Source organism: Bufo bufo, chromosome 3 (assembly GCF_905171765.1).
Source record: "Bufo bufo chromosome 3, aBufBuf1.1, whole genome shotgun sequence".
Classification (NCBI taxonomy): domain Eukaryota; kingdom Metazoa; phylum Chordata; class Amphibia; order Anura; family Bufonidae; genus Bufo; species Bufo bufo.
In genome coordinates, this window is record NC_053391.1 from 360,404,541 (window position 1) to 360,429,165 (window position 24,625).

General features: G+C 41.1%; 1 protein-coding gene across 1 annotated transcript in view; it reads left to right on the forward strand.

The window, feature by feature from the left end:
- CSMD2 (CUB and Sushi multiple domains 2) overlaps positions 1 to 24,625 on the forward strand; it is a 1,002,961-nt gene that overhangs the window by 622,618 nt on the left and 355,718 nt on the right. The gene's annotated exons all lie outside the window — the stretch shown is intronic.

A 24,625-nucleotide genomic window follows, 5' to 3' on the forward strand; every position in this document is an offset into this window, starting at 1 on the left:
TTTCACTTGGGCATAAGGACCAATGGCCAAAAGGCCACTCCTGACTGTTATCTATAGAAAAGTGGCCCATAAGGTCTGTGCTTGAGGCCACTTCCAGCCCTCTCCTGATACTTGGCATCCCAGTATACAAAATCTCACTTTTTTTTTTTTCCCCGGCCAGTACTATGTATCAGTATTGAATAATGACACAGAAAATTATATAAATCTGTTATGTGGAAAAGTTATGGTAAAAGGTTAAAGCAAACCTGTCACACAGAACATTATATCTAAGTTGCTGGCAGCATGTCATAGAGCAGGAGGAGCTCAGCAGATTTATATATAGTTTCATGGGAAAAGATTCTGTAAAAGTTGTAAATTTTATATACAAGCTCATTCTGGACTTTGAAGTCACGGAGGCGGTCCTATCAGTGATTGACAGCTATCTGTATTCACTGTCATAGAGGGGAGGCTGTCAGTCACTAAAAGGACCATCTACTTCCAGACCATCTCATACCAGAATGAGCAGGAATTTAAAAGAATAAATTACAAGTCATAATGAATCTTTTCCCATAAAACTACATATCAATCTGCTCAGCTCCTCCTGCTCTATAACCTGCTGTCTATAGCTCAAACATCATCTGAGGTTCCCTTTAAACAGAAGCTTGACAGCTTGTTTGGGGAAATGAAGTTTCTCTTTGTATAGACCATCAAGTTCATGTAGGGAATCTTATTGGCTGGACAATGGTCCCTGGGAAAAAGGAAATGTAAGTAAGCTCTTATCCAGGAGGAGAACATCTGCCTATCTGCTGCCACCTATTGGATGGTTACCCTATAAGTCAATATCTGGTCTTTAAAATAGGCTTTAAAACAACATACAAGCCAAAAAACAGAACCTTTATACATGAGGAAAAATATACCCATCTGTATGTCTTATTCTTTTGGAAAAGATTCCTTATTCCAGAGTCTGTTTAAAAGACCAGTCATTGACTGGCACTAGAGAGACAGCTTTTGTCCTCCCAAATAAGAAGTAATTAACTAATTTTGGCATTAGCATAAAAATGGTTTCTATTATGTGACTGGTAAAGTATTATAATAGCATTGCACAGTACATAAAATGTACTGAAACACTAACTTTGCTGCCCATAGCAATCAATCACAGCTCACAGCTTTCATTTTTCCACAACACTCTAAGAAATAAAAACTGCTGTGATTGGTTGCAGAGGTTTTTTTGTTTTAGTTTTTTTCATTTTCATAAATCTCCTCCACTGTATTCAGCAATGGCAAAAAATGGAGAATGATATCTATTGTAGTCAACACTGTGGAAGTGGAAATCATGAGTAGTGGACGTAGAATCATGATAGCTAATATTCAGATCAGTAGTTATGATACAGCAATGTACAGCAGTATGTGAGCTGTAATAATAGATAAATATACCGGTACCTGTGATTATAACATAATAATAATTTATGTCATTAAAGGGGCGGTCCCAATAAAAATATTCTACAGTTTTCAAACCAGTGCCTAGATCTGAATACTTTTGTAATTGCATGTAATTGGAAATGTATTATAGCTACTGAGCTATTCCATGCCGTACATGCTCAATTTTATCCTTCAACTTCCTCCTGAGTTGTGATAGGGAGGGGGCTACAGCAGAAAGAACACCATCCCTGAGCTGCAGCAGAAACTCCTGTTGAGCTGCCATCTTGATATAAATCTATCAGAGCAATTGGAACAATGAATAGGAAGATCTCTGGATCCATGTGAGGTACAGGGCTAGTTCTAAACTGATTTAAATTTTTTAGATTAATTATGGGATAACCCCTTTAAGAGGACAATTAAAGCAAGGTCTGAGAGACAAATAGTATGGTAAAACTGACAAGAAATATTACAGAGACAAAGAAAACAATGGTGGACAGAATGCAGAGGTAGTCTTGTGGCACCCTACACAAGACAACCACAAACAAAAAGCATTTTGTGTAGTCTTCCCTATCCCCATGTAATGCTGCTGAGGCTTGAAGACCAGTGCTGCCTTCTGTTGGAACAAAGTGATGATGACCCCACATGTCCAACCAGATGTGAAACAATTCATCCTGCCATTCTACCCATCTCGTACTGTTTGCTACAAGATAAAAACAACAAGCACATTAAAGCTATGACTATATTTTTTCTACATTTACTACCCTTTTAAAATAATATTTGAAAACAGAGAAAGCAGCAGTCTATAGGGAATTCTTGAGAGGATGGCATCTTCATGAAGCATATTGTCTGACAGAGATGGACAAGGCTCATAAAGCCAAAGTATCTGCAATGCTTACAGTAAAAATAGCACTAGCTCCTGTAAAGGGAAGATAAACTAGAGGCTAAAGTTAAAGGCAGGTAGAAAATATTATATATGTTCAACAGGTCCTTTATTAGGCTCCCAAAATTCACTATTGCCCTAAGATAGTATCTCAATTTATTTAGGATCCTTCATTCCAATCAGGATTAATTTTGTTCCACCCCCTGCTCCTTTTGATTCCTCTTAAATGTGAAAGGCAGCCCTAATTAATCCAGCCTCGATGACTGTCTCTGCACCTCACGTTTATTTTATTATTTTTTGTAGTTTGAGTTACTAATCTCCTGTAACCAGATTGTAGGGAGGGGACGAGCCACTGGCATTTCCTAGGCTTAGAACTTAATTCCTCAGATGTTCTTTTAATCTTGGATATAAAACAAATATAAAAGGCACAGATAATTAATGACTGGCTTTTGCTTCCCAGCTCACCGTGTAAGGAAAGCATTTTCTTTCCAGTAGACTACAGAGAGCAGGTGTCTTAACCCTGGAAAGAGTGGGCATCCCAGTTTTTTGAAGCAGTGTACCTTCACTTAAAGTATATCATTTTGAAAATGACCTATTAGATGATAGTTTGATAGAGAAATAGATAGATAGACAGACAGATAGACAGATAGTGTGACACAGTGAGAGGTTTCGTCGGGGAAAACAGTTATTTTCCTCCCAGCATGTCCTGCTGGGCTGATTCATATTGATAGGCTTTTCAATGACCTGATATGGGGCAGAAAAGGGTCCGAATTAAGCAGAGGTTCCTGTGGTTGGCAGAGGAGAGGGGGGGGGTGTATATCCCTCCCTTATATTCAAGGTTATTATATGGCTGCACAAATCCAATGGTGCATGGGACAAAGAGAGAACGACCTAGTGCAATATCTAATTAAAAACTATGAGGGGTCCCAGAGAAACATTTTTAGTATTTTGAAAACGGGGTACTTAGCTACCCGAGGGAAAGACTGCCCCATAAGTGAAATGTTACAATTGGTTTGGTATAAAATTTAAAAGGTGTTGGGGATCACACAGGGTTTTAATTTCACCCCACTTCGACATAATTTTAATTTAAAGGAACTTATGAAAATAGAAGACAGCACATATTGGCAAAAAAGGGGAATAGTGCTTGTCTCGCATGTTACTGAAGCTGGGAGTATTAGAACTGCTAAAGATATCCTTCACGGCTCTCAATTAGATAATATGTTTTGGTTTATGTATATACAACTACAACACCTTTTCCTTAGTATTAAGAATAGGCATCTCTTAAATGTAGTAGATAATAGTTTTACGGATTTTTTTTTTTACCGGAAAGATGTAAAAACCTCTATATCACAGATTTATAAGCAAATTAAAGATGGATTAGCTAATATGACACAATTTAAAAATGCAAAAAAAAAATGGGAACGGGAGATTGGAGGAGATAGGAAAATTCACTGGGCAAGGGTATGTAAAAATATAAATTGGGTTATCATCTCTGCTAATTTTAGACTTATACAATTTAAAATAGTACACCAATTATATCTTTCCCCACAACAGGTAGTGAATATGATTTTCAACATAGATTTGGAACTGTCAAAAATTTTTGCAATATTGGACAGAAATATATGAATTGTTGGTAAATAAACTGGGTAATGGAAATGGGAGTAGAGCTCGCTATTCTGGGAACATTGTTATCTGATAACCCTAAAAGGCAGGACTGTATAGCTTGGCTGCAAAGTATGTTATTAGCTAGAGTAATAATTGCAAGAAAGTGGGGATCAGTTGACCCCCCCTCTCTTGCAGAATGGAAAAACCTGATGGATAAGTTGAAACAATATGAGAAAATCGCATGCATATCGAAAAAACAGTTGGCACAATGGGAAAAGTCATGGGCAAAATGGTTATAGTCTGCGTGCTGGGCTCGGCCGGATACCCACTTCTTTAGTAATCTATTTCGTTTATTTGGGTGTTAGAGGAAGTTGCATGTATGATGGGATCATTTTTGTTTCTGCCGGGTTCCGGAGGTGGCAAGTCGACAAGAAAGGGAAGAGGAAAGGTTTGTGGGTTGGGTAGGGAGAAAAAGTAGTACTTCTCTTTTTTATTGGAAATAGGAACAGGGGGTGGGAGCATTGTTGATTCCTGAGTTGTGAATTTATCTGTCTCTACTATATTTATATGAAGCGATCAAACGTATTAATGATGAATATGATATTTATGTTATGCTCCCCCCACTGTACTTGTATAACATGGAAAAATAAAGAATGTTTAAAAAATAAATAAAATAAATGCCGGTCCGGGTTTTGGCAGCACCTGGCTGTCCTTAAATAGGCAGCTAGGCTCAGAAGCCATGTCTCTGTGTTGAGATCTGGGAGCCTTGTGTCTGGATGAAGGCTTGCTACTTGTTTGGTGTGAAAACAGGTTGGTGCTGCTATCAGAAAGGACTCTTTGAGGCAGAATTGCCGCATGGTGTGAATTACCACCAACACCGCAAGGTGACTTTTTGTGTGAATATGACTGCTTGTTTTGTCATTTGCCTAAAGTGTGAATAAAACACTGAACTCTTTGATCCAAAGAACTTGTTGTTGCCTCTATACTGTATCCACTAATCCTGTCTACCAGAGCGAGTCCCCACAATAGTTAGATAGATACTCTTACATGTTTTAATACACACTTACCTTATTTTTGGCTCCATAAGACACACCTAGAATAGAGAGGAGGAAAATAAGAAAACAAAATATTTTTCATCAGACCTCAGAACAGATCCTCATCTGACCCCCAAGCTCCATCAGACCTCAAATCAGACCTCCATCAGACCCCTAAATTCCATTAAACCTCAGATCAGACCCCATCAAACCCCCAAGCTTCATCACACCTCAGTTCAGACGCCCATCAGACTCCCAAGCTCCATCAGACCTCTGTATCAGACCTCCATTACTCCTCAGACCTCAGATCAGACCCCCATCATACTGTACCCCCATTCCTCCTCAGACCTCAGATCAGACTCCCATCAGACCCCCAAGCTCCATCAGACCTCTGTAAAAAGACCCACATTACACTTCAGACTTCAGATCAGACCTCCATCTTACCCCAAGCTCTGGAACGCGCTGACACTCACTGCTCCCTGGTCTTCTGCCAGCCTAGTGCTACACTGTGACCTGATATCAAGCCATAATGCACACTTACGTGCACTATGTCCTGATGCTGTATGCAGTGAGGACACATGCAGTGCCCATAAGAAGACCAGGGAGTGGAGAGTACAACCAGTGCAGAACTACACTCAACAATCCCTGCACCTTCTGCATACTAATGATGGCAACCATAATGGAAGTAGTCATTAGTATTCATTCCATAAGATGCACTGCTAATGTGCACACTCCCTGTATTTTAGCTTGCAGATGCCATGGTCACATTTGACCACGACCTTTGAGAGGTTAAATGTGTGCGATCAACGTTATCATTGATCGCATACATTAGCCCCAGGTTTCTGCTGTTTGAAAAATACCCAGCCACCAATGTATATTTTCGTTAGGTTTTTAGGGAGGGGTTAAAGACTATGAACACTTTTGAGGACAATTTTTCTTTATCATTACCTTCTACTTTATTTTTTGATACAGGGGTTAAATTTCAGGCTTTCTGTTAACTCTGGGTATTGTCAAATGACATAATAACATAGTAACATAGTACATAAGGCCGGAAAAAGACATTTGTCCATCCAGTTCGGCCTGTCATCCTGCAAGTTGATCCAGAGGAAGGCAAAAAAAAAACTGCGAGGTAGAAGCCAATTTTCCCCACTTAAGAGGAATAAAAAATTCCTTCCTGACTCCAATCAGGCAATCAGAATAACTCCCTGGATCAACGACCCCTCTCTAGTAGCTATAGCCTGTAATATTATTACACTCCAGAAACACATCCAGGCCCCTCTTGAATTCCTTTATTGTACTCACCATCACCACCTCCTCAGGCAGAGAGTTCCATAGTCTCACTGCTCTTACCGTAAAGAATCCTTTTCTATGTTTGTGTACAAACCTTCTTTCCTCCAGACGCAGAGGATGTCCCCTCGTCACAGTCACAGTCCTGGGGATAAATAGATGATGGGATAGATCTCTGTACTGCCCCCTGATATATTTATACATAGTAATTAGATCTCCCCTCAGTCGTCTTTTTTCTAACGTGAATAACCCTAATTTTGATAATCTTTCAGGGTACTGTAGTTGCCCCATTCCAGTTATTACTTTAGTTGCCGTCCCCTGGACCATTTCCAGCTCTGCTATGTCTGTCTTGTTTACATGACGATCATGTAAAGCTTTTATCTCTGATCTCTTGACCTCATGGACACTCATTTAATTTAGCTATAATAGGTGTTTATGAGGTCAGGAGATGAGAGATAAGAGTTATACATAAGCTTCCCTCTGACAGAGAGTGACAGTCTGCAAATAGACTGAAAATGATCTCTTGTATCACAAAAATTGCTGAAATTTTTTAATAAAAGCCAATTGCAAAAATGATTTTAACCCAAAATGAGTAGGTTGCAACCATAAAAAATTGCCCCAAAGGTGTCCATAGCCTTTAACATTTCCTCTGCCTTGGCATCATAGCTAGCAACTCTCCATAGCTCTAAAATTCCAGTTTATAACCAAATAGCACCCAGGTCCACTTGCTATAGACACCACACCTCCAGAGTTGTTTCATGAGTGCCTGACCTGGCTAATGGATGTTTGCTGAATATTTAAAGGGCATTTCTGTCTAATGTGTTCTCCAAACTCACCCCCTCCCCACTTTTCCAATCTTTTCCTGCTGATGGCTGGTGCTGAACTTTGCTAACAGAACAGTTTAATGGAGTGCAAGCTGAAGGACCGGATAGAAATAATGCATATATAGCTTTAGCTGCAAATTAGAGGTTGGGGAGGAAGAAAGGTTTCACGTTAACCTATTTGATGCTAAATATGAAAATACAGTTGCTTGGGGTTGTAATTAATGGCATACAGCATATAAAGTAGCTTTACAAAAACCCAGTACACAGCATGATAATATACAAATGGGCCTTTATAAGCCTTTTTTCTAAGAATTACAATAGTTAATGATCAGCCTGACACATGTGACGACTTTATAGCATGGAACTATGCACATGTTTATTAAAATGATTGACACATTCATCTGATATTTAACATACAAGTACTGACTCCTGTGGCCTCTCTAGTATATATATAAAAAAAAAGTAAATAAAAAAAAAAATCTTATTTGGCGCCATCTACAGGTCAACACTGAAAATTACAATATTGCAGTGCTCATTTTTAAGCCTATAGTAAAATAGATAGATAGATAGATAGATAGATAGATAGAGGTGCATCTCAATAAATTAGAATATCATTGAAAAGTTTATTTATTTCAGTAATTCAATTCAAAAAGCTAAACTCATATATATGTGCACACTCCCTGTATTTTAGCACAAAGTGGTCTATTTCTTTTAATGTTGAGAATTATGGCTTACAGCTAATGAAATCCCATAAGTGAGTATCTCAGAAAATTTGTTTTATAATACAGAAATGTTGGCATACTGAAAAGTATGTACAGTATATGCACTCAATAGTTGGTTGGGGCTCCTTTGCATGAATTATTGTATCAGTGCAGCTTGGCCTGGAGGGTATCAGCCTATGACAATGCTAAGATATTATGGAAGCCCAGGTTGCTTTGATATGCAGCTCATCTACATTGTTGGGTCTGGTGTCTCTCATCTTCCTCTTGACAATATTCTAAATATATTTTCTATGGCAGGCATGCTCAACCTGCGGCCCTCCAGCTGTTGCAAAACGACAACTCCCAGCATGCCCGAACAGCCTACAGGCCTACAGCAGGGCATTGTGGGAGTTGTAGTTTTGTGGGAGTTGTAGTTTTACAAAAGCTGGAAGGCCGCAGGTTGAGCATTCCTGCTCTATGGGGTTTAGGTCAGGCGAGTTTGCTGGCCAATCAAGCACCATAAATCAGCATCTCCATAAAGCTTGTCAGCAGAGGAAAGTGTGAAGTGCTCAAACATTTCCTGGTAGACAGCTGTGCTGACTTTGGACTTGATATAACACAGTGGACCAATAGCAGCAGACAACATGGCTCCCCAAACCATCACTGACTGTGGAAAGTTCACACTGGACCTCAAGCAACTTGAACTGTGTGCCTCTCAACTCTTGCTCCAGACTCTAGGATCTTGATTTCCAAATTAAATGAAAAATGTACCTTCATCTAAAAACAGGACTTTGGACCATTGAGAAACAGTCCAGTCCTTTTTCTCCTTAGCTTAGGTAAGACACTACTGATGCTGTCTCTGAGTCATTAGTGTCTTTACAGAAGGAAAAGGCTGCGCTTATCCCTGTTGCTTGTGCATCTTTTTCTACCACACCTTTTCCTTCCACTCAACAGTCCATTAATATGCTGTGAACAGCCAGCTTCTTTAGCAATGAACTTTTGTGGCTTACCCTTCTTGTATAGGGAGTCAACAACTGTCCTCTGGACAACTGTCAAGTGTAGCCTACTGAACCAGCCTACTGTAACTTAAAGAGGTTCTCCGGGCTTTTAATATTGATGACCTATCCTCAGGATAGGTCCTTAATATCAGATCAGTGGGGGTCCGACACCTGGCACCCCCGCGGATCAGCTGTATAAGGAGACCTTACTGCTGCTACTGCTATGCCTATGGCAAAGCAGTATTGAGCATGAAGAGATAAGGGGGAAGGCACCTGCACACTGCGAGCACCATCTGCTCATACAGCTAAGTGTGACAACATGAGTCTACAATATTGAACTGTTTCACAGTATTCAAATGTTCTGAAAAACTGACGTTTGGGCTATTAGCTATAAGTCATAATCATCAACATTAAAAGAATTAAACGCTTGAACTAGATAACTCTGTGTGTAATGAATCTATATAATATATGAGTTTTACTTTTTGAATTGAATTATGGAAATAAATAAACTTTTTGCAGATATTTACATTTTGTGAAATGCACCTGTAGATATACAGTGGATATAAAAAGTCTACACACTCCTGTTAAAAAGTCAAGTTTCTGTGATGTAAAAAAATGAGACAAAGATAAATAATTTCAGAAGTTTTTCCACCTTTAATGTGACCTATAAAACTGAAATCTATTAGGTGGAGGGAAGAAAACAAAAATAATAATAATAATAATAATAATAATAATGTGGTTGCATAAGTGTGCAAACCCTCATATAACTGGGGATGTAGCTGTGTTCAGAATTAAGCAATCACATTCAAAATCATAAAAGTGTTCTGAGGTGATGATATCCTATTTTCTTCATCAGTGTAAGAAGAAGAACAAAAAAGAATCACGCTTTGAAATGTGTAGTGTTGAGAGAACATCTGTTTTCAAGTTCGGCGTACACGGTTCGGGTTATCTAAGAATTCCGCTAAGGATTACACTACCACGGACAATAACTTATGGTTTGTGGTAGCGAAATCCATAACAAAATTCTTAGATAACTCGAACCTTGAATGCCGAACTTGAAAACAGAAGACAGAACACTAGTCATAAGTGCTTGCTCAAGTTTCCATTGCACCTTCTGTAGTATGGCTTGCTTGAAGACACAGTATATATATATATATATACAGTATATATATATATATATATATATATATATATATATATTTAGTGTTGATCTTGAATATTCTAATCGCAAATTTTATCGCGAATATCGCCACTTCGAGAATTAGCGAAGATCTACAATATAGTGCTATATCTTCGTAATCGCAAATATTCTAGATTTTTTTTCATCAGTAACTTCCCTTCTTGCTTGTGGGCCAATGAGAAGGCTGCAATATCTTTGTCAGAGCTTAGCAACATCCCTAGCAACTAATAGGAAAGTTGCCTACCCCTTACTATATAGGAAACTTCCCAGCAGCCATGTTCTGCTATTTTTTGCAGTTCTGAGAGAGAGAGAGAGAGAGAGAGAGAGCAGTGTCATTGCTGTGCTCTGTGTTTTGCTGAGTCATCTGGATCCTTATTCAATTACATTAGATAGTTAGCTCATATACAGTACAGACCAAAAGTTTGGACACACCTTCTCATTCAAAGAGTTGTCTTTATTTTCATGACTATGAAGGCATCAAAACTATGAATTAACACATGTGGAATTATATACATGACAAACAAGTGTGAAACAACTGAAAATATGTCATATTCTAGGTTCTTCAAAGTAGCCACCTTTTGCTTTGATTACTGCTTTGCACACTCTTGGCATTCTCTTGATGAGCTTCAAGAGGTAGTCCCCTGAAATGGTTTTCACTTCACAGGTGTGCCCTGTCAAGTTTAATAAGTGGGATTTCTTGCCTTATAAATGGGGTTGGGACCATCAGTTGCGTTGAGGAGAAGTCGGGTGGATACACAGCTGATAGTCCTACTTAATAGATTGTTAAAATTTGTATTATGGCAAGAAAAAAGCAGCTAAGTAAAGAAAAACGAGTGGCCATCATTACTTTAAGAAATGAAGGTCAGTCAGTCAGCCGGAAAATTGGGAAAAACTTTGAAAGTAAGGACTGTTTGACCATGAAGGAGAGTGATGGGGTGCTGCGCCAGATGACCTGGCCTCCACAGTCACCGGACCTGAACCCAATCGAGATGGTTTGGGGTGAGCTGGACCGCAGAGTTAAGGCAAAAGGGCCAACAAGTGCTAAGCATTTCTGGGAACTCCTTCAAGACTGTTGGAAGACCATTTCAGGGGACTGCCTCTTGAAGCTCATCAAGAGAATGCAAAGAGTGTGAAAAGCAGTAATCAAAGCAAAATGTGCTCAATTGGATTCAGGTCTGGGGAACGGGCGGGCCAGTCCATAGCATCAAAGCCTTCGTCTTGCAGGAACTGCTGATACACTCCAGCCACATGAGGTCTAGCATTGTCTTGCATTAGGAGGAACCCAGGGCCAACCGCACCAGCATATGGTCTCACAAGGGGTCTGAGGATCTCATCCCGGTACCTAATGGCAGTCAGGCTACCTCTGGCGAGCACATGGAGGGCTGTGCGGCCCTCCAAAGAAATGCCACCCCACACCATTACTGACCCAATGCCAAACCGATCATGCTGGAGGATGTTGCAGGCAGCAGAACATTCTCCACGGCGTCTCAAGACTCTGTCACGTCTGTCACATGTGCTCAGTTTGAACCTGCTTTCATCTGTGAAGAGCACAGGGCGCCAGTGGCGAATTTGCCAATCTTGGTGTTCTCTGGCAAATGCCAAACGTCCTGCACGGTGTTGGGCTGTAAGCCCAACCCCCACCTGTGGACGTCGGGCCCTCATATCACCCTCATGGAGTCTGTTTCTGACCGTTTGAGCAGACACATGCACATTTGTTGCCTGCTGGAGGTCATTTTGCAGGGCTCTGGCAGTGCTCCTCCTGCTCCTCCTTGCACAAAGGCGGAGGTAGCGGTCCTGCTGCTGGGTTGTTGCCCTCCTCCACGTCTCCTGATATACTGGCCTGTCTCCTGGTAGCGCCTCCATGCTCTGGACACTACGCTGACAGACACAGCAAACCTTCTTGCCACAGCTCGCATTGATGTGCCATCCTGGATAAGCTGCACTAACTGAGCCACTTGTGTGGGTTGTAGACTCCGTCTCATGCTAACACTAGAGTGAAAGCACCGCCAGCATTCAAAAGTGACCAAAACATCAGCCAGGAAGCATAGGAACTGAGAACTGGTCTGTGGTCACCACCTGCAGAACCACTCCTTTATTGGGGGTTTCTTGCTAATTGCCTATAATTTCCACCTGTTGTCTATCCCATTTGCACAACAGCATGTGAAATTGATTGTCACTCAGTGTTGCTTCCTAAGTGGACAGTTTGATTTCACAGAAGTGTGATTGACTTGGAGTTACATTGTGTTGTTTAAGTGTTCCCTTTATTTTTTTGAGCAGTGTGTATATATATATACACTGCTTAAAAAAATAAAGGGAACACAAAAATAACACATCCTAGATCTGAATTAATTAAATATTCTTCTGAAATACTTTGTTCTTTACATAGTTGAATGTGCTGACAACAAAATCACACAAAAATAAAAAAAATGGAAATCAAATTTTCAACCCATGGAGGTCTGGATTTGGAGTCACCCTCAAAATTAAAGTGGAAAAACACACTACAGGCTGATCCAACTTTGATGTAATGTCCTTAAAACAAGTCAAAATGCGGCTCAGTAGTGTGTGTGGCCTCCACGTGCCTGTATGACCTCCCTACAACGCCTGTGCATGCTCCTGATGAGGTGGCGGACGGTCTCCTGAGGGATCTCCTCCCAGACCTGGACTAAAGCATCTGCCAACTCCTGGACAGTCTGTGGTGCAACAAAAGGTTGGTGGATAGAGCGAGGCATGATGTCCCAGATGTGCTCAATTGGATTCAGGTCTAGGGAACGGGCGGGCCAGTCCATAGCATCAATGCCTTCGTCTTGCAGGAACTGCTGACACACTCCAGCCACATGAGGTCTAGCATTGTCTTGCATTAGGAGGAACCCAGGGCCAACAGCACCAGCATATGGTCTCACAAGGGGTCTGAGGATCTCATCTCGGTACCTAATGGCAGTCAGGCTACTTCTGGCGAGCACATGGAGGGCTGTGCGGCCCTCCAAAGAAATACCACCCCACACCATTACTGACCCAATGCCAAACCGGTCATGCTGGAGGATGTTGAAGGCAGGAGAACGTTCTCCACGGCGTCTCAAGACTCTGTCACGTCTGTCACATGTGCTCAGTGTGAACCTGCTTTCATCTGTGAAGAGCACAGGGCGCCAATGGCGAATTTGCCAATCTTGGTGTTCTCTGGCAAATGCCAAACGTCCTGCACGGTGTTGGGCTGTAAGCACAACCCCCACCTGTGGACGTCGGGCCCTCATATCACCCTCATGGAGTCCGTTTTTGACCGTTTGAGCAGACACATGCACATTTGTGGCCTGCTGGAGGTCATTTTGCAGGGCTCTGGCAGTGCTCCTCCTGTTCCTCCTTGCACAAAAGCGGAGGTAGCGGTCCTGCTGCTGGATTGTTGCCCTCCTACGGCCCCCTCCACGTCTCCCGATGTACTGGCCTGTCTCCTGGTAGCGCCTCCATGCTCTGGACACTACGCTGACAGACACAGCAAACCTTCTTGCCACAGCTCGCATTGATGTGCCATCCTGGATAAGCTGCACTACCTGAGCCACTTGTGTGGGTTGTAGACTCCGTCTCATGCTACCACTAGAGTGAAAGCACCGCCAGCATTCAAAAGTGACCAAAACATCAGCCAGGAAGCATAGGAACAGAGAAGTGGTCTGTGATCACCACCTGCAGAACCACTTCTTTATTGGGGGTGTCTTGCTAATTGCCTATAATTTCCACCTGTTGTCTATCCCATTTGCATAACAGCATGTGAAATTTATTGTCACTCAGTGTTGCTTCCTAAGTGGACAGTTTGATTTCACAGAATTGTGATTGACTTGGAGTTACATTGTGTTGTTTAAGTGTTCCCTTTATTTTTTTGAGCAGTGTATATATACAGTACAGACCAAAGGTTTGGACACACCTTCTCATTCAAAGAGTTTTCTTTATTTTCATGACTATGAAAATTGTAGATTCACACTGAAGGCATCAAAACTATAAATTAACACATGTGGAATTATATACATAACAAACAAGGTTGAAACAACTGAAAATATGTCATATTCTAGGTTCTTCAAAGTAGCCACCTTTTGCTTTGATTACTGCTTTGCACACTCTTGGCATTCTCTTGATGAGCTTCAAGAGGTAGTCTCCTGAAATGGTTTTCACTTCACAGGTGTGCCCTGTCAGGTTTAATAAGTGGGATTTCTTGCCTTATAAATGGGGTTGGGACCATCAGTTGCGTTGAGGAGAAGTCAGGTGTAGGGTTGTCCCGATACCGATACTAGTATCGGTATCGGGACCGATTCCGAGTTTTCTCGGCGGTACTCAGCCGCCGATACCCCGCCCCGATACATAAATAGAATACTTTTTTTTTTTTTTTACATCAAGCGGGCTGGTGAGCGGTGCATAGAGGGGGCAGTGAACGGCAGCTGAGAAGGGGTGGAGAGAGCCGGCAACGATAATTATTGCTGGTATGTGACTGGGTATTACTTACTGCATGGGTGGCATGCGGCCCGCAATGAATATTTTTGCGGCCCGGCAAAGATGCAGCATCGGGAGAGAGGAGGGGCTGGAGTCCGTAACTAGGGGCGGGGCCCGGTGCAGTCACTGTACTCTTACACCGGGCCCCGCTGCTCACCAAAGTATTTATAAACGTGAATCCTTATCCTGTTATTAAGTTGAACTAACGCTGCCCTCTCCCATGTTCCCATGTTCCCCTGTATCCCCCTGTAAGCTTCAATAGCAGGCAGAGCAGACGGCAGCAGTAACGTCACTCACTGACGTAGAGCGCCTGCTCCGCCCACTTTATGAATGAAGCAGGCGGAGCAGACGCGCGACGTCAGTGAGTGACGTTACTGGTGCCGTCCGCTCTGCCTGCTATGGAAGCTTAAGTAAGTGCTGTGGGGATACAGGGGGATACAGGGGAACATGGGAGAGGGCAGCGTTAGTTCAACTTAATAACAGGATAAGGATTCACGTTTATAAATACTTCGGTGAGCGGCGGGGCCCGGTGTATTGGGGGACACTGAGGGGGATCTGTGGATGACATATAGCAGTGTCATCCACAGATCCTCCCCATAACAGTTCCATCCACAGATCCCCTATAACAGCACCATCCACAGATCCCCCACCAAATAACAATGCCATCCTCAGATCCCCCCACCCCATAACAATGCCATCCACAGATATCCCACCCCATAGCAGTACCATCCACAGATCCCCATAACAGTGCCATCCACAAATCCCCATAACAGTGCCATCCACAGATCCCCCATAACAGTGCCATCCACAGATCCCCCATAACAGTGCCATCCACAGATCCCCATAACAGTGCCATCCACAGATCCCCATAACAGTGCCATCCACAGATCCCCATAACAGTGCCATCCACAGATCCCCCATAACAGCACCATCCACAGATCCCCATAACAGCGCCATCCACAGATCCCCCATAACAGTGCCATCCACAGATCCCCCATAACAGTGCCATCCACAGATCCCCCATAACAGTGCCATCCACAGATCCCCATAACAGTGCCATCCACAGATCCCCATAACAGTGCCATCCACAGATCCCCCATAACAGCACCATCCACAGATCCCCATAACAGTGCCATCCACAGATCCCCCATAACAGTGCCATCCACAGATCCCCCATAACAGTGCCATCCACAGATCCCCCATAACAGTGCCATCCACAGATCCCCCATAACAGTGACATCCACAGATCCCCCATAACAGCGCCATCCACAGATCCCCCATAACAGTGCCATCCACAGATCCCCCATAACAGTGCCATCCACAGATCCCCCATAACAGTGCCATCCACAGGTCCCCCATAACAGTGCCATCCACAGATCCCCCACATGACAGTGCGTCATCCACAGATCCACAGATCCCCCAAAACGGTCACATGACATTTAAAAAAAGTATCGGTATTCGGTATCGGTGACTACTTGAAAAAAAGTATCGGTACTTGTACTCGGTCCTAAAAAAGTGGTATCGGGACAACCCTAGTCAGGTGGATACACAGCTGATAGTCCTACTGAATAGACTGTGAGAATTGGTATTATGGCAAGAAAAAAGCAGCTAAGTAAAGAAAAATGAGTGGCCACTTTAAGAAATGAAGGTCAGTCAGTCAGCCGAAAAATTGGGAAAACTTTGAAAGTAAGGGCTATTTGACCATGAAGGAGAGTGATGGGGTGCTGCGCCAGATGACCTGGCCTCCACAGTCACCGGACCTGAACCCAATCGAGATGGTTTGGGGTGAGCTGGACTGCAGAGTGAAGGCAAAAGGGCCAACAAGTGCTAAGCATCTCTGGGAACTCCTTCAAGACTGTTGGAAGACCATTTCAGGGGATTACCTCTTGAAGCTCATCAAGAGAATGCCAAGAGTGTGAAAAGCAGTAATCAAAGCTGGCTACTTTGAAGAACCTAGAAAATGACATATTTTCAGTTGTTTCGCACTTGTTTGTTATGTATATAATTCCACATGTGTTAATTCATAGTTTTGATGCCTTCATAGTCATGAAAATAAAGAAAGCTCTTTGAATGAGAAGGTTTGTCCAAACTTTTGGTCTGTACTGTATATATATAGAAAAAGGAAAAAAGTGGCAGCACCGTCTATCAAGAAAACAAGGGGTTGCAACTGGCCCAGTTAAGATCAAGCAAATCCAATGTATAAAAGTCAAAAAAGCGGGCAGCACTCCATGAGATAAAAAATAGAAAAATGTTTATTTACCCAGACAGGACATGCGATGTTTCGGCTTTATACTGGAGCCTCCCTGCTTGAGGAAGGCTCCAGTATAGAGCCGAAACGTTGCATGTCCTGTCTGGATAAATAAACATTTTTCTATTTTTTATCTCATGGAGTGCTGCCCGCTTTTTTGACTTTATATATATATATATATATATATATATATATATAAAAAATAAAAAAAAGTGGCAGCACCGTCTCTGATGCAAACAAGAGGGTGCAGTTAGCCCAATATGGATATAAGCAAATTCGGTAAATAGAAGTAAAAAAAAATGGGCAGCACTCCAAGAAGTAAAAAAGTACAAAAATCTTTATTTAGCATGTCCTGCTTGGGTAAATAAAGATTTTTGTACTTTTTTATTTCTTGGAGTGCTGCACATTTTTTTGACTATATACAGGGTGGGCCATTTATATGGATACACCTTAATTAAATGGGAATGGTTGGTGATATTAACTTCCTGTTTGTGGCACATTAGTATATGTGAGGGGGGAAACTTTTCAAGATGGGTGGTGACCATGGCGGCCATTTTGAAGTCAGCCATTTTGAATCCAACTTTTGTTTTTTCAATAGGAAGAGGGTCATGTGACACATCAAACTTATTGGGAATTTCACAAGAAAAACAATGGTGTGCTTGGTTTTAACGTAACTTTATTCTTTCATGAGTTATGTACAAGTTGCTGAAAACTTATAAAATGTGTTCAATGTGCTGCCCATTGTGTTGGATTGTCAATGCAACCCTCTTCTCCCACTCTTCACACACTGATAGCAATACCGCAGGAGAAATGTTAGCACAGGCTTCCAGTATCCGTAGTTTCAGGTGCTGCACATCTCGTATCTTCACAGCATAGACGATTGCCTTCAGATGATACGAGATGTGCAGCACCTGAAACTATGGATACTGGAAGCCTGTGCTAGCATTTCTCCTGCGGTGTTGCTATCAGTGTGTGAAGAGTGGGAGAAAAGGGTTGCATTGACAATCCAACACAATGGGCAGCACATTGAACACATTTTGTAAGTGGTCAGAAACTTGTAAATAACTCATGAAAGAATAAAGTCACGTTAAAACCAAGCACACCATTGTTTTTCTTGTGAAATTCCCAATAAGTTTGATGTGTCAAATGACCCTCTTCCTATTGAAAAAACAAAAGTTGGATTCAAAATGGCCGACTTCAAAATGGCCGCCATGGTCACCACCCATCTTGAAAAGTTTCCCCCTCACATATACTAATGTGCCACAAACAGGAAGTTAATATCACCAACCATTCCCATTTTATTAAGGTGTATCCATATAAATGGCCCACCCTGTATATATATATATATATATATAGAGAAAGAAAATCCGCAGCACTCCTTCAAGTAAAAAATGTGCAACTGTAAACAGATGGCCAAGGGATCTGTGTTCTCACATCCAGACACGGGTGAGACCTATGACATAAGACATTATCTCACCTGTGATTCGTCATGGGTGATATATGTACTATGGTGCCCCTGTAAAAAATTATATGTTGGCGAAACTACTTGTGATCTAAAGACTAGGTTGAATAACCATAGACAATCTATTAGGAATAAAAGAAGAGATTTGCCCGTATCAAAGCATTTTGCTGAAAAAACCCATAAAGAAAGTGATCTAAAATTTATGATTATAGACCATGTTAAACCATTGGAGAGAGGAGGGGACCGATTAAGTAAATTAAACAAAACTGAGCTAAGGTGGATTTTTCGGCTGGATACCCTGAAACCGAAAGGGTTAAATGTGGAATTTAGGGTAACAGGAGGAATGGTGGGATAGATATCCAGTCTGCAGGACTCATGGTCTGATGTTGGCTGCTCTCTGTATAAGGTGAATTAAATGGAAGCTACAGTGATATGTCTATGCTAATATATATTTTTGTATGCATTGATTGTTGCCTTGACTCTTGCCTGTGCCGGGTACTGGATAGGGATGATGAAATATGGGGTTATATGGAGGCATAATAATATTGCCCAAACAAATGCCTGAAACTAAGATGGTGGATAGGGACTCGTGGTGGGGCGCGGACGATTGGACTGCGTGCTGACGCACACTTTGCATGTGCGCTGCGCTCGGAAGTGATCGATCGTGCGTCACCACGTTGGCTTCCACCCTAGAGGCGACGCATGACTAATATATGCTGCGTCATAAAGGAAATGGGTTAGATACATGCGCAGTAAGGAGCAGTGGACGCGGATGAGTGGCGTGCTCCAGTACAAGCAAAGACGCCTTCTCCCCTCGCTCCTTGGTCCACGGTCAGGCTTGCGGCAAGGTAATATGGTCAATGCCTTTTTAAATTGCACTGTTCACTTTAGTATACGCACTTGTACACACTTATGATGATTGATTATTACTGAATGTATCACTGATATGCCCTGACCTTCGTTGGTGTGTATGTTAATATGTGGAGTTAATTATATGAATTGAAACCCACCCACGAATGGGAGTGCACTAGTACCCTATTGGCCAATAGTGGAATGGGTCATGATGTAGAGATGTATTTATTTTTGCACTATGCACTTTTATGTTCACTTGACTTGAGAAAGGTCCTGTGAGAGGACCGAAACGTTGTCTTTGTTGACATGTGTGAATAAATTGCACATTTTTTACTTGAAGGAGTGCTGCGGATTTTCTTTCTCTACTGATTCCGTCCTGCATCGAGGGACCACCGCGGGCACCCATACAACTACAGCTGTGTTTGAAGGAGTGCTGCCTGACCTTTTCCATGAATATATATATATATATATATATAATTTTCAATGTGTCAAACTATTTATTGGGAGGGCGGCTGAATTATTACATTATTTGCTGGAGGAAATTTTATTTGAGCAAGGTGAAAGTTTTCTACATGACATGTTCTGTGTGTCCATTATTCAGCTGGATTCACATGGGTAAACGTTTAATCCAGTGTCTGTGAAAACGTTGAACAACCGCAGGTAATACTTCTTTCCAGCACTGTAGTATTCACATTTCAGGTGAGCCATATTGTGCAATACACTAGTAAATTTCAGTATTTTTCTGAGTAAATTTTTGCCAAAATTTATGTCACATGACCCCTTTCCAATTGGAAAAAACAGAACTAAATTTAATGTGGCAGAGTTCAAAATAGCGGGCGAAAAGTTTCCTCCACGAATAATAGAGTCTCCCTCTGAATTAATATTTTGACACATTGGAGGTCAATTTTCTACAGATTACACCAGTTAAATGGTTGTGTTCAGATTTTTGCCTCGATAGATAAATCACCGCCTCCAAAAAAAGTAACAAAACATTAGTAAAAACTTTTTTAAAGTGTATTATAATATAGTGATTTAGATTTTACATTGCACACTCTAAAGGCTTGTGCTCAATTCACAAACTTCAAGTCACAGTATGGTTCCTACATGGTAGCTTTTTACTTGTTTTTCCTAATCTAAGAATGCCAATATGTATAATCGCTTCCTTACATAGGAGTCAGCTGGCGGAAAAATTATATATTCAATACCCTCTACAATGAGACATTATTAACCACATTTAGGGCTCATGCACACGAGTGTGTGTGCTCCTTGCCCGTGATGTGGACCACAAATAGCGGTCCGCAATGCACGGGGACCGTCAGTGTGCACGCCATTTGCGGATGCAAACATGTTCTATTTTTTGCGGTGTGGAGGTACAGACCAAAATCCCATGGAAGTGCTTTGTAGTACTTCCGTAGGCTTCTGATCTGTGCCTGTGGACTTAGTATCTTGAGGATTGTGGACTCATTCAAGTCAATAGGTCCGCATCCGTGATACGGAGTGCACATGGCTGGTGCCCATATATTGCAGATCCGCTCTTTGTGGCCCGCAGTATGGGCATTGGGCACCCAAGCTCATGTGCATGAGCCATTAATGAGTATATTGGAGCTACGGTATATCTGTTTAAAAATTGGGTACGTAATATATTGTTGCAGTCATTAAGTACTCTTTATATACCATATATTCTCTTGGTAGCCCATATGCAATTATTTTTTCTTGGAAGCTTGACCACCCAAGGGACAACTTGGAAATAATGGATTATGTCACCCAAATAAAATTCATAAATATTTGATGTCTACTTCTCCATTGAATAGCTTGCATGGTAATTTCTAGTGCCCTATAGGGAGTCATGGTAAAATGTAATAATTAAAGATAATTTTTTACCTTATCTGGTATGATTAAGAATAACATCGGGCCAGACTTACTAATACTGTCTAATCTTTAGACACTGTAGACTTCAGGGGGATTTATTAAACCCACTCAACCACTTTTCTTGTCACACTTGTTGCCACTTTTTGGGGTGTTTGTGCCTGCTCGCCACTTTAAAAAAAAAACAGGCAGTAGATGGTGTGGAGAAGGGGATGCAGGGCAAATTTATGATATTTTCTACCAGAAAACTGGTGAAAATTATGCCTGAAATCTACGCCAGTCATGCCAGTAGCTGTCATGCATTTATGTTACTGCACATGGACAGCCCCCGATACACCACAATTATTAAGAGGCATGCGCCTCTAAATAATTGTGCTGCATCTGATGCCAGTTTAACAGAGATTAAGAGGGTAATGTATTTAGATGTAAATTTTTGCACTGTTTTTGGACAGTCAGATTCTTCTAAATTCTTTTTTTACAACAGATTTATCAAATGCAGCATGCCATTCGTTAAATTGGTCATAGAAATTAGTAAAGTTTAATCTTATTTATTACAAAGGTTCCATCAGTTTTTACTCCACCATGGGACTTGAGCACACTTTCAACTTTTTTCTGACTTTTTACAAAAAAAAATGCAAAGATAAATCTGGCTAAAATGTAGCTCTGCCCACAAAACATCTGGCCACCCCTTAGTAAATGTAAACTGCTCAGCATGGAGCAAACCACACTAAAAATGATGCAAACACTTCATAAATTTGTGGTACTGAAAATTCTTACTCCATCGACAAAGCAGGCAAAAATCACTCTACTTTTCTGGCACTGTGCCTTTGATACATGAAGGTTTTAATAATTCTCCCCACATACTAGATATAACAGTGGCGTATGCTGAATGATAAATGTGGCACACCTTTGCACTGTCTAGTGTAACTTTATTCTCCAAAATGTTGAGGTATTTTTGGTGCACAATATCACAACTTAGGCATTAACCCCTTTCTGACAGGCAACATACTTTTTTCGGACAAGCCAGAAAAAGTGTCATGTGCAGCATTCCCCCCCCCCCCCCCACAAATTATGCCAGAATTCTAGCGCATTTTGATGTGTGATTTATCCTCATTGTGTAGTGTCTATAATTTTGGTGTCTCCAATACAAGTCAGACATTATTGTCTACGACGTTCACCATACAAGTCGTGCAAGATGAAAAAAATTATGAAATTAAATATTATAAATATATAACCCTAATTCTTCTCTCACTTTAGTTCCTTTAGGCACATTAGAAATTAGGAGGCAGTGAGGCCAGGCATGCAGGCTAATAAAACTTTAGTGTAATCTCGACTTCTAATTGAAATGCAGCCAAGGAAAATTGTTTTAAATGTTATTCTTCCTATAGCCTAATGAAGTACCAAGAGGCTTTCAGTAGAGTGCAATGATAATAATGTAATGATTTATGGCATATGATCATTGTTTAATGTGTAGATGAACAGTTCAGTATTTGTATCTTGCTAGTAGACAAAACTAAATAACTTGTTTACAGCTAACATGGGACAAAAATGGGAAAATGATGCATGAGAATCCCCTTGTTTACTGCTAACCTGGGACAAAAATGGGAAAATGATGCATGAAAATACCCTTAGGTGCATGGCATCCAGAGAGACTACTTACTCATTCCCATATGCTACAGTAGCCGCCTTACGGTTACCATAAAACAAACTCCCAACATTTCCTTTTATTTGATTATCTTAAATTCTTAATCTACAAATGGACTATAGCTGGACATCACCATAAAACACGTGTCCACCTTTGAGTATCCACTTTTTTACATATAGAGATAGAGTCTACATATTAAAGAGGTTCTCCAGGCTGCAAACTTTGATGACTTATCCATCAATATCAGATCTGTGGATCGGACACCCCCATGATCAGCTGTTTCAGGCTGCCGCAGCATCGTCATCTGTACAGCTTAGGCTGAGTTCATATCACCATTTATGAACCATTCTTCTGATCCATCAGAAAAAGAGAAACAAAAACAAAACAGGAACCTGTAAAAAAAAAATACGGATCCTGTTGCATCAGTTGTTTTCCATTTGAGCCATTTCCATCTGAAATCTGTTTATTTAGATGCGGAAAAAAAGTACTGCATGCATCTAGAAAATGGATCTCAGATGGAAATGGCTGAAACAGATGACTGTTGATGCAACAGGATCGGATTTTTTACAGGTTCCTTTTTTTTTTCCTCTCTCTCTTCTGACAGATTAGAAGAACGGAAAGCTAAACGGTGATATGAACTCAGCCTTACTGAGCTGAAGGCAGACAGCTCTATACACTGCGTAGTGGCCATGACAGGATACTGCAGCTCAGCTCCCATTCACATGAATAGGAGCTGAACTGCAGTATACAGTACACAGGGTGTGGAGTCTTCTACTTAAGCTCTGTACACTGTATAGTTTCTGGCAAAACAGCCCAAACAGCTGATTGGTGGGCACCAGGTGTCAGACCCCAAGGATCTGATATTGATGACCTATCCTGACGATATCTGTAGCCGTAAATCCCCTTTAAAGTGAGTAACTTTGTAACTATCATCTTTATCTTACCTGGTACTGAGCCTGTTTTATAGTCCAGAGTTGCACACACCGGCTGTTATTCTTATGTGTTAAGAATACACTTTAATGATATCACGTTCATAGAATTCAGATTTTGATTAAGTTTCTGATCATTCGGCTTACCTCACCATACACTGTTGCTTCCCATGCAATTAAGTACCTAATCTTAATTTTGCTCAAATCTGCTCAAAGGACTCCAATTTCTTATAAGACAGATTCCATACAATGTTACAACATGCGAGCAAAGGCCTTGGTAGGCCGCAAGTCACATCACAACCAGTGGCTGCAAATAGGCTCATATGGAACAGTCATCCTGTGACATACTATCAAGAAATCTTTTTTTTTTTTTTAAAGCTGGTCAGCACCAAATACTCATCTGGAAATAAGTTGAGCCAAGGGGAAAGAAAGAACGCACTTGTAACATGTGATGTTATTACTCAACTGTGCAGCAAGTTCTTCTGTATGTACTGTATGTACTAGCAGGGGAAGCTATGGACATGGCAGCAACATTATGCATCCCATTACCCTTCTATTGCTGGTGCTGCAAATCCCGCACCAAAATATGAAGATCTTTAATCGTAGAAATTGTAACAATATTGAGCAGTGGTACTTTTTATTGACAGATTAAAAGATTATTGACATTTTTTTTTTGGGAACCGGCCAACTTCTTATGATACGTTACAGAAATTTCAGGTCTCTCTTGTAAAAAGTACTTTATAAAACTTCAGTACTAAACAGAATATAAGGAAGTTCTAGACTCTTCAACCATGTCCACAGTCTATACACTTCAGGACTTGTCCTTTTGGACAGCTCCCTCTAAATCAATACTATGGGGAGGAATGTAAGTTTCCCTGTATGTACAGGAGTACAGTGCTAGCTGCAGTCTACATTTTCTATTTAGCCTCTACCATCGCACTGAGATATGACTATAAATAATAATAAATCCTCATAATAGTTCTCATTATAGCATCATACGTTAAAGGCCCGCTGCATGGAAATATTTATCTAGCAAAGCCTCATTAAAGTGAAAATTGAAGGCACCAATATAACGCTTAACAATGGGAGTTAGAACTTGCTGCATAAAACCAAGAACTTCTTGGGATTATATTATTGTATGGAAACATATGTTTAATTATAATTGTCCTGAAATATTTGCAGTTTATTATGCAGCATGTGACTCAAACACCCATCTTCTGCGACTGTGTGTGAGGCAAAGTTCTTT